Source organism: Micromys minutus (assembly GCF_963924665.1).
Source record: "Micromys minutus genome assembly, chromosome: 9".
Taxonomy (NCBI): domain Eukaryota; kingdom Metazoa; phylum Chordata; class Mammalia; order Rodentia; family Muridae; genus Micromys; species Micromys minutus.
In genome coordinates, this window is record NC_137978.1 from 44936671 (window position 1) to 44950765 (window position 14095).

At 46.2% G+C, this 14095-nt stretch overlaps 2 pseudogenes across 2 annotated transcripts; both read left to right on the forward strand.

Annotated features, from left to right (window-relative positions):
- Window positions 1–2672: 2672 nt before the first annotated feature.
- On the forward strand, window positions 2673–3181 carry LOC308424317 (large ribosomal subunit protein uL23-like; annotated as a pseudogene). The gene has a single exon. The product of its transcript is annotated as a large ribosomal subunit protein uL23-like (transcript).
- A 9547-nt stretch (window positions 3182–12728) lies between these two features.
- Window positions 12729–13320, forward strand: LOC308424129 (ferritin light chain 1-like; annotated as a pseudogene). Its single transcript has one exon. The product of its transcript is annotated as a ferritin light chain 1-like (transcript).
- The last annotated feature ends 775 nt before the right edge of the window (window positions 13321–14095 follow it).

Genomic DNA, 14095 nt, shown 5'->3' on the forward strand with positions numbered 1-14095 from the left:
TTATTTTACGTGTGTTTGTGTGCTTCTGTGCCTGGTACCTGTGACAGCCAGCGGAGGGAGTTAGATCTCTTGGAGTTACAGGTGGTTGTGAGCCAGCATGTGGGTGTTGGAAGTCAAACTCTGGTCCTCTGGAAGAGCAGCCAGTGCTCTTCACCACTGAGCCACCGCACTGACTGGTTTTGTGTGTCCACTTGACACAAGCTAGAGTCACCAGAGAGGAAGAAGCTACAGGTGAGGAAATGTCCCCGTGAGATCCAACTGTAAGGCATTCTCTTAATTAGTGATCATTGGGGGAGGGCCCAGCCCATTTTGTGGGTGGGGCCATCCCTAGGCTGATGTGGTCCTGGGCTCTATAAGAAAGCAAGCTGAGCAAGCCAGTAAGAAGCATTCTTCCACAACCTCTGCATCAGCTCCTGCCTCCAGGATCCTGCCCAGTGTGAGTTCTTGTCCTGACTTCCTTCAGTGATGAACAGCAATGTGGAAGTGTGAGCTGAGTAAACCCTTTCCTCCCCAACTTGCTTTTCAGTCATCATGTTTTGTCATGGCAATAAAAATCCTAAGACAGGCAGTTCTCCAGGCCCAAAGACTGAGATCTTTGAGCTTTAAACTCGGGTCTCAGTGTTCCTGTCCGTAAAGTGGGATAAAGAACCTAGGTTTCTAGTGTTCCTCTTATTCCAGCTACTCAGGAGGCAGAGGCAGAAGAAGATGACAATCAAGGCCTCCTGAGCAACTTAGTGATACTTCCATCTCAGAAGAAAAATTAAAAACAAAGGGCCAGAGGACACTGGCTGTGTGCAGAGGACCCAGATTTGGCTCTCAGAATAACCTGGCAGCTCACAACCATCCTTAACTCTAGTGTCAGGGTAACCAGTGGCTTCTACTGGCACTGAGTATGCATAAACTACACATATATATGTGCAGGTAAATCATGTATACACATGCAATTATAATAAATAAGGCTTTTTCAGTGTTTAAAACAGAAGGGTTTAGATATGGCTCAGCGATAGTACATCTGCCTAGCATGTCTAAGCCTCACTGTTGCAAGACAAGCAGACACCTTTCAGTCCCAGCACTCCAGAGTCAGAGACGGGTGGATCTGTGTAGGTTTGGGGCCAGCCTGGTCTACACAGAGCAGTGGTTCTCAGCCTTCCTAATGCTGCAACCCTTCAGTACAGTTCCTCGTGTTGTGGTGACCCCCCCCCCAACCGTAACATTATTTCGTTGCTACTTCATAACTGTAATTTTGCTACTCTCATGGATCAGGGGCTATGCGATCCCTGTGGAACGGCCATTCAACCACCAAGGGGTTGGGACCCCCAGGTTGAGAACCACTGGCAGCCAGAGCTGCATAGAGAAACCTTGTATCAAAAAATACAAAATGGGGGCTGGAGAGATGGCCCAGTGGTTAAGAGCACTGGCTGCCCTTCCAGAGGTCCTGAGTTCAAATCCCAGCAACCATATGGTGGCTCACAACCATCTGTAATGCGATCTGATGCCTTCTTCTGGTGTGTCTGAAAACAGCTACAGTATATATACATATAAATAATTTTTTAAAAAATACAGAATATAATTGAGGTGAGGAGGAGTTGTAAATTGGTAACTTACTGCCCTTTGCCCATGCCTTATTTTTAAACATTTTTTTTTTACACTTAATCTATTTTGTGTGTGTTGGGTGGGAGTAATTTCATGCCCACCATGGTGTGCCTATGGGGGACAGAAGATAATTTCCTTTTTTGAGGCAGATATGTAGATGTGTAGCGCTGACTGTCTTGGAACTCAGAGACCCACCTGCCTCTGCCTCTCATGGGGTTAGATTAGAGGGGTATATCACCATGCATGGCCAGGAGACAACTTTTGGGGGTGTGTTTTCTCCTTCCATAATGGAGGCCAGAGTTGGTTTTTTTTGTTTTGTTTGGTTTGTATTTTTTTGAAGCTGAGGTGAACCCAGGGCCTTGCACTTGCTAAGCAAGTGTTTTACCACTGAGCTAAATCCCCAACCCTGAGACCAGAGTTTTTGGGTTTTTTTTTTTTTAAGATTTATTTTATGTATTTGAGTACACTGTAACTGTCAGACACACCAGAAGAGAGAGAACATCAGAGACCAGAGTTTTTGAATCTGATCACTTTCACTGGCTGAGACACTTCACTGGCCTACCTTCCCGCTCCTCCCCCCATTTCCCCACCCCACCCCCACCAAACACAAAGTCTCTTAGTATCATGTCACCTAAACTGGCCTTGAACTTCTAATCCTCCTGCCTCTGTCTCACAAGTGCGGCAATTACACTGTTGGGCTGCCACACTCAGTTTATACAGTACTGGGGATTCAAGCCAGGGATTTGTGCCAACTGACCTTTATTCCAGCCCCTCAGCCCCTCCAACTAGTCTTGAATTAGATGAAATCCTGTCACAGCCTCCCAAGTGGTAAAATTAAAGATGTGGGCCACTATACCCAGTTCTATCCTTGCTTGCTTCCTTCCTTTTTCCTCTCCCTCCTTCCAGTCCTTCTTATGATATGGTTTGCTATACTATTCAGGCTGTCTTGAACTCCTGGGCCTAACCATGTACCCGGACCATAAGCATGTGTCATTTTAACCCCAAATTCTTGGGCAACATCCTTCCTATCATTAAGAGTTATCCAGCCTTCAGAACAACTGAAAGTCTGGGCCGGAGCAATGGCTCAGCAGTTAAGAGCACTTGCTGAGCCTTTTTTTGCCAATATTGTGCTGAAAGCAAAGAAGGAAGCTCCTGCCCCCCTGCCCACAAAATCAAAGCCAAAGCAAAGACCTTGAGAGCTAAGAAGTCAGTGCTGAAAGTTGTCCACAGCCACACAAAGAAGATCTGAACAACACCCACTTTCTGGCGGCCCAAGACCCTGCAGCTCTGGAGGCAGCCAAAATATCCTCAAAAGAATGCACCCAGGACAAACAAGCTGGACCACTATGCTATCATCAAATTCCCACTGTCCACTGAGTCAGCCATGAAAAAAATAGAGGACAGCAACACTCTTGTGGATGTCAAGGCCAACAAGCACCAGATTAAACAGGCCGTGAAGAAACTCTATGACATTGATATGGCCAAAGTCAATACCCTGATAAGGCCTGATGGAGAGAAGAAGGCATTCGTTTGCTTGGCTCCTGATTATGATGCTCTAGATGTTGCCAACAAGATTGGGATCATCTAAACTGAGATTAGATGGCTAATTCTAAATATACACCTTTTTTCCACCATAAAAACAAACAAACAAGCAAACAAAAACACTTGCTGCTCTTGCAGAGAACCTGAGTTAGATTCCCAGCATCCACATGGCTGTTCATAACCATCTATAGCTCTAGTTTCAGGGGAGCCAATGCCCTCTTCTGACCTCCTTAGGCACCCAGGCTGAGAACCACTGACAGCCAGAGCTTCATAGAGAAACCCTGTACAAAATGGAGGTTCAAATCCCAGCAACCATATGGTGGCTCACAACCATCTGTAATGGGATCTGATGCCTTCTGTGGTATGTCTGAAGACAGCTACTATATATATATATATATATATACAGAATATAATTGAGGTGTATAAAAGCAGAGCACTCATGCATAAGAGAGTAAATGCATCTCTCTTTTCTTTAATACTTATTTATTTCATATATATGAGTACACTGTAGTTGTCTTCAGACACACCAGAAGAGGGCATCAGATCCCATTCCAGATGGTTGTGAGCCTCAGGACCTCTGGAGGAGCAGTCAGTGCTTTTAACCGCTGAGCCATCTCTCCAACCCTGTAAATACATCTCTTTAATATACATACTGAAAGTTGGCAGGGGGAGCCGTAGCCCACACCTTTAATCCCAACACTCGGGAGACAGAGACAATTAGATCTCTGTGAGTTCAAAAGCAGTCTGGCCTACAGATTGAGTTTAGGACAGCCAGGGCTAGTTACAATGAGAAACCCCATCTTTAAAAAAGGAAAAAAAAAATCTGAAGGCAGAAGAGACAGGCAGATATGTGAGCTTGGTCTATAGAGTTAGTTCTAGGACAGACGGAGCTACATAGAGAAACCGTGTCTCAAATAACAACAACAACAATACTGTAAGTCCTAGGGGATTCCGGTGTACTCTTCAGAGGCTCCTGAATATCCTCTAAGACTTGTGGTGGAGGGTGACAGATTAGCTCAATTAGTAGAGTGCTTGTCTAGCATGCCTGAAACTGAGTATCACATAAACTGAGTTTAGTCATACACACTTGTAATCCCAGCACTTGGGAGACAGAAGCAGGAGTTCAAGGTCATCCTCTGTATAGAGAGAGGTAGAGGCTAGCCTGAGAGACACAAGACTTCATCTCAACAAGTAAAGGAAAGTCATCCTCCTCAGAATGTATCTCCACTTGCTTCTCAGGAGACCAGGTTTCAATTCCTGATGGCATCCTTTAGAGCTAAAGAGGTGGCTCAGGGTAAGAGCACTGGCTACTCTTGCAGAGGCCCCAAGTTTGATTCTTAGCACCCACATGTTGGCTCACAGCCATCTGTAACTTCAGTTCCAGGGGATCCAATCCCTTTCTCTGATTTCTACCAGCACCAGGCATGGTACACAGACATACATGCAGACATAACACTCATAAAAATAAAAATAAAATTTCAAAAAGATAGAAAGAAAAGAATACCTTGTCAGGTGAGGCAGCACACACCTTTAATTCCAGCATTCAGGAGACAGAGGCAGGCAGACCTCTAAGTTCAAGGCCAGCCTGGTCTACAGAATGTCCTGGTCTCCAGGACAGCCAGGGCTACACAGTGAAATCCTGTCTTGATAAAACAACAAGATCTAACCAATCAAACAAAAGAAGATAAAAAATAAAGAGCAGTTTGGTTGGGACTCTTAGACCTCAGATACGATCTGGTTGGATCCTATGAAGCTGACCATGTCACCAGAGGACAGAGGACAGTTACAGGTGCTGTAACAGTGAGTTGCCTGATGGGGCATTGGTCTGAGGACAGAGAAACAACTGTGTGACAGAGAGAACATTAGTCCCCACCATAAGTGCCGGCTGAGTTTCATAGTCAGTTAAGACCTACAGCGTTTCCTATCTGTCCAGGTACTAGGGATCTTCATCTCATAGGCAATACCCTGCATGCATTTTTGTCTGTCTTCGCATTCTATCCAGGGAGATCAGACCCACAGTGTCCCTGGGACCTAGCTGTACAAAGAATGGCTGCCAGGAGTTGGGAGTCAGATAGTGGAGGAGCACTCAAGAGGCAAGAAGCAGAGACGGGCAGATCTCTGTGAATATGAGGCCAGTCTCAACTACAGAGCAAGTTTCAGGACAGCCAGGGCTGCTACAGAGAAATCCTGTTTCTAGGGGAAAAAAGTTATCATGTATTCTTAGAGTGCCAAGCTAAGGTTCTGTCTTTGCTGTGACCTTTAAATAGGTGGTTTAAATAGGAATGACCTTCCAGATTGATGTTTGAGTACTCAGCCACAGGGAGTGGCATTGTTAGGAGGTGTGGCTTTGTTAGAGGATGAGTGTCACCGTGGAGACCATCATATATGTTCAGTGTAGGCCAGAGTGGCACGAAGTTTCCTGCTGCCTGCTAATGAAAATGAAAACTTGGCTCCTCCAGCATCTTGTCTACCTGCACACTGCGATGCTTCCCACCATGACAATACTGGACTCAACCTCTGAAACAGCCCCAATTAAATGTTTTCTTTTATAAGAGTTGTGGTGGTCATGGTGAATCTTCATAGCAATGAAACTTTAACCAAAACCCATTTTGAAGCAACTGCCATGTATACTTCCCCTGAGACCAAACCTGCCTCATCTATATTGGCTCCGCCCATGGCCAGGCCCCGCCCCGTGTGCGTATCGCCACGCCTTCAGTCGGGCCCCTGCCCCTGATGTCCAATGCACTCGCGAGTTTACTAGGCTCCGCCTCTTTTGGTCCCGCCCATGGCAGCCTCTCATGGCCCCGCCCTCTGTGCAGCTCCTGCTCCTCCCCGGCTCGGCCCCGCCTAGGTCCCACCCTGGTTCTTCTTTGTTCCGGATGGAAGCCGCGCCTTCGCAGGGAAAAGTGGAATTCTCTCTGTTTAGTCCGTTTGAAGTCCAGTTCTCGCCGGTTCTCGGAACTGCGGGCGCTAAGCCAGCCCTTCCTTTGTTCCCTACATTCTTTGACCCAGCCCTCCTACCTGTGGAGTCCAGATAATGCAGCACGGAAACTGATCGCCTTGTGACCCCTGGCCTGGGCCACCTGCTTCCAGCTGCTGGTGGGGGCAGAGAACCCTGTCCCGGTACCCAAAGTGCTGGCTGCCGGCTCCCGCCTTCGCGAGGTCTCCACGGAAAGAACGAACATGTCTCTCATCACACATCTTCTCTCACCTCACAATTTAAGTCCTGTCTTTGTCTCGCCCCCTGTCCTTGATTTCTCAAACACATCCAAACCCTTGATTCAGTTACCCTAAGGTTCGCTTCTGAAATAATCCCTTACCGGATTTTTCCAATTACTGTTTTAACAATCGAGCCATAATTGGACTGGAAAAAAAGGCTCTGCGATTAAACGCACTTGCTGCTCTGGCAAAGGAGCCTCGTTCGGTTCCCAGTACTCATGTTACAGGGGCAGAACAGGATTGTGTGAGTTTTCCCTCTCAGAGTGCACTTTGTAGCTTTGTTTTTCTTATTTTTATTTCTAATGTCTGAGGTGTTGCGGCTCATACCCAGCAACTTACGAGTAGGTAAGGACTCCCATCACTGAGGTACACCCTAGCCCCATTTTTCTTCACTTATCAAGGTTGGGTAGGAAGACAGAAGAGGTGTTAGATCCTCTAAAACAAGTTACAGACACTTGAGAGCTACTATGTGGGTGCTGAGAACCAAACCCTGATCTTCTGCAAGAGCAGTACGTGTTCTTTCTTAATTCTTCAGACATGTCTCCAGACCCTACTCCTGTTTTTAAAGTTTAGTCAATACATTGCACACGCCTGTTTGTATTTGCAGTGGAATCTCAGGACCCATGTATATCATGAGTTCTATAAATTTTTTACAAGTGAAACTTCCTAATTCATGCCTTTATAAAAATACAGAAAAATACCCCAAAATTAAGGTAAATAAGTAAACGACTTGGGGCTGGAGATATGGTTCAATGGATAAGAGCACTGGCTGTTCTTCAAGGGGACTGGAGTGTGACTCTCAGCTGTAAACATGATGGCTCATGTAACTGTCTTTAGCTCCAGTTCCAGGGGATCTGATGCGCTCTTCTGGCCTTCCGGGGCACTCCATGTATGTTGTTCACACACATAAATATCCATCACATAAATAAGGTGAAACTTTGAGGTCCCTCCCCAGCGACTCCTCCAATATCCTTCACCATAGGGTAAGTTGTTTTGATTTGATTTGAATTTTACATTTTCTTGAGACAGAGTCTCTCTACATAACCCTAGCCGTCCTGGAACTCACTGTGTATGTAGTTCAAAGTGGCCTCAAACTCATAAAGCTGGGATTAAAAATGTGAATCACCACACCTAGCAAGCTTGGGTTTTTTGTTGTTGTTGTTTCTTTTTTCTTTTTAAGATTTATTTCTTTCATGTATGAGTACACTGTAGCTGTCTTCAGACACACCAGAAGAGGGCATCAGATCCCATTACAGATAGTTGTGAACCACCATATGGTTGCTGGGAATTGCACTCAGGACCTAGGAAATAGCAGTCAGTGCTCTTAACCACTGAGCCATCACTCCAGCCCCTGTTGTTTTTTCAAAACATGGTTTCTCTGTGTAGTTCTGGCTGTCCTAGAACTCAATATGTATGTAGACCAGGCTGGCCTCAAACTCACAAGGATGAACTGACCTCTGGCTCACCTCCTGTGGGCAGAGTGCTGGGGTTAAAGGTGTTCACCGCCACAGCCTCACTTTCAGTGGTATCTTAATATAAATGGAAATGCTGATGTTTTGGCATGGTAGTGTATGCCTGGAACCCAGCATTCCTGAAGCCAAAGCAAGATTTCCAGTTTAAGAGCAGTCTGGTCTACATAGAAGGATTACTCAAAGGTAAAAAGGTAGAAGAGGGGAGGTTGGGATGGGAAAGCTGGAGAAATGGCTCCAGGGTTAAGTAAGTGTTGGTGCCCTTCCAGAGCCAGCATCTGTAACTCCAGTTCTGAGAGATACAACACTCGTTCTGTGTCCTTCAAGGGAACCATGTGGCATTTTCTCACACGGAGACACACAGAGAGTTTTGTTTTGTTTGTGGTTTATCTTAAATAGGCCTGGAGAGATGATCTTGCAGAAGACTCAAGTTTGGTTCCCAGCACCAAACCTCAAGCGGTTCACAACTCCCTGTAATTGCAGCTCCTGGGTATCCAACACCTCCGGTCTCCATTCACACCAGCATGTGCACAAACCCACAGACAAGATAGATGCGTATTTAAAAATAGTAAAACGAAATCTTTTATTTTTTTTTTAAATTGCTTTTTATTTCTCTTGCATAAAAGCAGAAAGGCTGGGTCATGGGGTAATTGTGTGTGGTTTTGTCAGAAGCTGCCAAACAGCTGTCCTGACGTGATTATACGCTTTCCCAGGCTCACCAGCAGTGCCTGACTGTTCCTTTTGCCAACACCCTTGCCAATACCCTTGTGAGCAGTTGGCATTGCCAATCTTCTTTCAGCAGTTCTCCTGGGTGCAGTTAACTCTTGATGGTATTGGCTTTCTCTCCCTCTGTCTGTCTGTCTGTGTGTGTGCAGGGAATACATGTTCACCTGGGTATGGACGCGTGTGCATATGAAGGCCAGGGGTCAATGTCTGGTGTCTTCCTTGCTCCCTGCCTTGCCTTTTCTTTTCTTTTTAAAATTACACTTATTTATTTGTGTTTAGGGATGGGACCTGTGCCAGAGCACACATGTGGAGGTTCACACATCCCGGAAATGCAATCAAGTCATTACTGCAGGATTATCCACTGAACAGTTCTGCTACCCCACCTTATTTCTCTGTGTCTTTGTTGTTGTTGTTTTTTTTTTTTTTTTTTTTTTTTGAGACAGGGTTTCTCTGCGTAGCCGTGGCTGTCCTGATCTCACTTCGTAGATCAGGCTGGCCTTGACTTCTGTGCCTCTGCCTCCTGAGTGCTGCAGTTAAAGGCGTGTGTCACCCTGCCCAGCCCCACCATATTTCTTGAGACAGCTCCTGTAGAACCCAGAGCTCATCCTCTGGGCTAGCCTGACCAGCCAATGAGCTCCTGGGATCTTCCTGTCTCAGCTTCTCCAGTTGTGGAGTTATGGATGCCCATGATGCCAGGTTTATATGTGGATGGGAGGATTGAGCTCATGCTTGTGTGGCGGGCACTTTACCAATTGAGCCGTCTCTCCAGCCCCGGCATGACAGATGATTAATACAGGCATGCGACCTCGAATGCTAAAACAAAAAACTAGCAGACAAATGAACAGAAAACCACTCTGAAACGGCTCCCAGCCATACCCCCACCTCACCCCCCAAAAACGGTGAGTTTCAGGAGACTTCCATGTGCACCCAGCTTTGGCTTTGGCTGTCAGTCCTTCTAGAGCCCCAGGAGGGGAGAGACTGCCTGGGGTGTTCACAGTTGCTCTTCGCCACAGCTAGTAATAGCTAATAAATTCTGTTGAACGAATGTTAAGGAACCATTCAGAAAGTCTCAACTCCTGATCTTTATTTGGGGGTGGGGGGGCGGGGGGTGGGGGAATCTCACTGTGTAGCCCTGGCTGGAATTTACTATATGTAGGGCAGGCTGGTCTTGAATTCACAGAGATCAGATCTGCCTGCCTCTGTCCCCAAGTGATAGGATTAAAGGCATTCACTAGTACATGGGGATTTTTTTCCCAACCTCTTATCCATCCATCTACCTCCCTACCTATCTATTGGTTTAGAGACAGGGTTTCCTCCAGCTAAGCCTGGCTTTGAACTCCTGCTCCTTCTATCCCTTGAGTTCCGGGATCACACACACCTCTTTATTATGTTTTAATTCAAGAGAGCAGCAGATCCCTTTGGATAAAACCCGTAAATGAGCGATATCAATAAAAATTTGTTAGATGAATAAACGACGGTGAAGGAAGGTCCCCGGGGGCTCCCACAGACAATGCGCGCTGATTTATTTCTGCTTTTTTTTTTTTTTTTTTTTTTTTTTAGCACTTCCTGTCTGTCGGCTGCTGGGCAAACACTGAAGATGCTCGTCTGTTATTCCTGTCGAGCAGCATTACCTCACCCTTCTGGTAACAGAATCTCCATCTTTCTCAAGGGGATTGTCTTTCTCCACTCAACCCACACTCCCATCAGCTCCAGGGCAAACAAATGAGTCAGAATGTGTCAGCCCCTCGGCAACAGTGATTGGCTGCTCCCTGGTGCGCCACGGTAGACCAATGGAAGCCAGCCCTGGACTTGTGTGGCAAGAGAACTCTGAAGATGGTCTCTCACAGATAATGTCCAGAGAAGCTGAGTGAAGGGGAGGAGTTAGCCACCAGTCATGGAGGGACAGCCCCCTCACACGGGAGGAAAAACAGTTGAGGGGCAGTAGAAGGAGGCAGGAGAAGCTGTGCTGTGGAGGGCTTTGGGTTTTACAATGAGAAGCAATTTGAGTGTTTTGAGCTGAGAATCGGGTAGAGGCCCAGAGATCTCTTCAGTTCAAAGCCAGCCTAGGCTACACTAAGTGAGTTCACGATTAATAGTGAACTGGTCGTTAAAAAAAAAAAAACAAAAAACAAAAAACCGAACAGCAAAAGAAATGCAAACAAAGGAAAAGCAAGCTCTGTAATCCCAACACTTGGGCGGATCAGAAATTCAAAACCATCCATCTGTTTTGAACTGTTTTCTAAGCCAGTTTAGGATACTCGAGATCCTGTCTTTAAACACACACACACACACACACACACACACACGTACGTATGTATGTATGTTTGGAGCAGTGTTGTCATAAAATCTGATCCACTTTGTTAGATCTCTTTGTGAGGGTGTCAAGATGACTCAACAGCTAAAGGGGCTTGTAGCCAAGTCTGATGACGACCTGTGTTTGACCCCTGGAATCTTCAGCACACAGTAGAAGGAGAGTACTCCCTAAAATTGTCCTCTGCCCTCCATACTTGATCCCCCACCCAAATAATTACATGTTTAAAAATAATAAACGAAAGTACTGTTTGAAGATGAAATTGGGAGTGAGGAGAAGGGGGACAAAGGCTGTGCCTGTCATTGAAGACAGAAGATCAAACCCTGGTTTGGCCTAGGGTTTTAGCTCTGGTAACAAAATTTGGCATGGCCTGTTGGAGAACACAAGGACAGCTAAAGAAAACAGAGTCCAGGGATTCTGACGTCATTTGAACACCTGGATCCAGCTATGCCTGAAGCTGTTTCTCTGAGTTTAATGATTATGTGAGCCAATACTTTATTATTTTTAAATATTATTACACTGGGTGGCATAGGTCATTTTCATACACATATGTGTACATATATTTTTCTTTTTATTTATTTGATTTATTTCTTGGTTGTTGAGACAGGGTCTCCCTATTTAGCCAGACTGCTTTAAAACTTGCTATGTAGACTGGTCTAGCCTCAGACTTTCTCTGAAGCAAAAGTTCACTCTATAGCTCTGACTGAACTCAAACTCATGGGAATTCCCCTGACTCAGCCCCATCTCACTTCCTGAGGGCTGGAACTACAGGTCTGTCCAGCCACATCTGGCTTTGGGCTTCACTTGGGAATGAGATCTTTGGGTACATGTGTATTCTCATGAACTGTCAGAGAAAACCAGTGCCAGGGAAGGGTTAGTGTATGTGTAGGGGCATATGCGCATGTGCTTGAGTGTGTATGTGTTCATGTGCACACATGCTTGAGGGTGTGTGTTCTTCTTCTTTGATAATGAGGATGACTCCCCCCATATCTCTTCTAATAAAGGAGAATACTTGTTGCACGCAGTGGCTGGATTAACTTTCACTCATTTTATTGTACTTTGTGAGTCATCAAAACATATTTGAACAGAAAAAAAAAACTGAACTGGGAAATGAATTGTGACATATTTATTTATCTATTTATTTACTTATTTATTATTTCTGACACTGAGTTTCTCTGTGTAGCCCTGGCTGTGCTGGAACTCTGAATGTAGATCCAGGCTGCCCTCAAACTGTGATCTGCCTGCCCCTGCCTCCTGGGTGCTGGGATTAAAGGCACCAGCCACAATGCCTAGCCACACACACTGCTTAACTGAATACTCCTTGAAAACGAGAACGGAGCCAGGCATAGTGGCCCACACCTAGAGTTCCTTCACTCAGGAAGCAGAGCTGGGAGGATGGCTGCAGGTTCAGGGACAGCCTGATCTACATAGTGAGTTCCAGGCTAGCCTGGCAGAGTAAGGCCCCATCTCAAACAAGACAAAGAGGAAGAAGATTGAACTCCGCTTTTCCCTGGAGAAATTCCAAACAATCCTGCTTACTATTTAAACACCGATGTTACAAATCTTGCTGTTACCAATATTATTGAATTCTTATATAAAGTAGAATGTTAGCCCATATATCCATTCAAAATAAAAATGCATGTGAGTCATTTAAAATATACTTCCTGAGCAGCGTCTTTGAGGTCCCGTGGGTTTGTGTCTTGCTTCAACAGTGTTTGAACGGAACAGACCCGGGGGCTTCCATCTTAGCTTCCAGCTGCCCTACAAGTCTCTCCAGTCGCAGCCTCCCGGACCATCTCCTTGCTGTCTCCGGCTCCTAGGACCAGCCAACACCGTCTTCGCGGTCTGCCCCGTACTCCGGACAAGCCATGACTTCTCAGATCCGTCAGAATTATTCCACCGAATTGGAAGCTGCCGTGAACCGCCTGGTCAACTTGCACCTGCGGGCCTCCTACCCTACCTCTCTCTGGGCTTCTTTTTCGATCGGAATGACATGGCTTTGGAGGGCGAAGGCCACTTCTTCCGCGAACTGGCCGAGCATCTCCTCAAGTTGCAGAACGAACGTGGGGGCCGTGCACTCTTCCAGGATGTGCAGAAGCCATCTCAAGATGAGTGGGGTAAAACTCTGGAGGCCATGGGAGCTGCCTTGGCCCTGGAGAAGAACCTGAACCAGGCCCTCTTGGATCTGCATGCCCTGGGTTCTGCCCGCGCAGACCCACATCTCTGTGACTTCCTGGAAAGCCACTTCCTGGATAAGAAGGTGAAGCTCATCAAGAAGATGGGCAACCACCTGACCAACCTCCGTCGGCTGGCAGGGCCACAGCCAGCGCAGACTGGCGTGCCCCAGGGATCTCTGGGCGAGTATCTCTTTGAGCGCCTCACTCTCAAGCACGACTAGGAGGCCTCTGTGCCTTCCAAGGGGCTCCCTCCTCTGCTGCACCAGCAGCCTCAGGACCTCCACCCGAATGAACCTCTAAAGCCACTAGGCTGCTTTGTAACTGCCCTGGAGCCTCTCCCAAGTCTTGGACCAAGAAAAAAAAAAAAAGACTTCCTGAAGCATCACTTCATAGATTTTTATAGTGGGTCAAATAGTAGAAACGTCTTCTGGGTTGTTATTTGTTTATTTATTTATTTGTGTATTATTACTGTTGCTTATTTGTTTGAGATGGAGTCTCACGATGTAGCCTTCATTGTCCTGGAACTCACTATACATATCAGGCTGGCCTCAAACTCACAAAGATCCACCTGCCTTGGCTATGACCAGTTTATTCCTGTATTTGTACGGTGCTAGGGAGTAGACCCAGGATCTCACATGTGCTAAGCAAGTGCTTTGTATTGAGCTGCAGTCCTGATCTTAGGAGGAGGTTTGTTAGTGGTGGTTTGTTTGTTTGTTTGTTTGTTTTTGAGACAGGGTCTTGCTAAGCAGCCTAGGCTGGCTGCTTGAATTCCTGATTATTCATCCCACTTCTAAGGATTGGATAAAACCCTGCTGATGATCTGGCCATCAGTGTTGTTGACCCTCTTTTCATTCTATTCTCCAGACAGAACCCCAGGACCACAAACCTAGAGATTACTGTTTAAATAAACATGCCAGATTTGAAAGGAAAAGCACCCTGTTTGGAATGCTTGTGGAATTGTAGAATCTAAAGGAAGAAAGTAGTAGAAATATAAAAGTCCTGGGCTGAAGAAATGGCTCTCCTAGTAAGAGCACTGGTTGCTCTTGCAGAGGACCTGG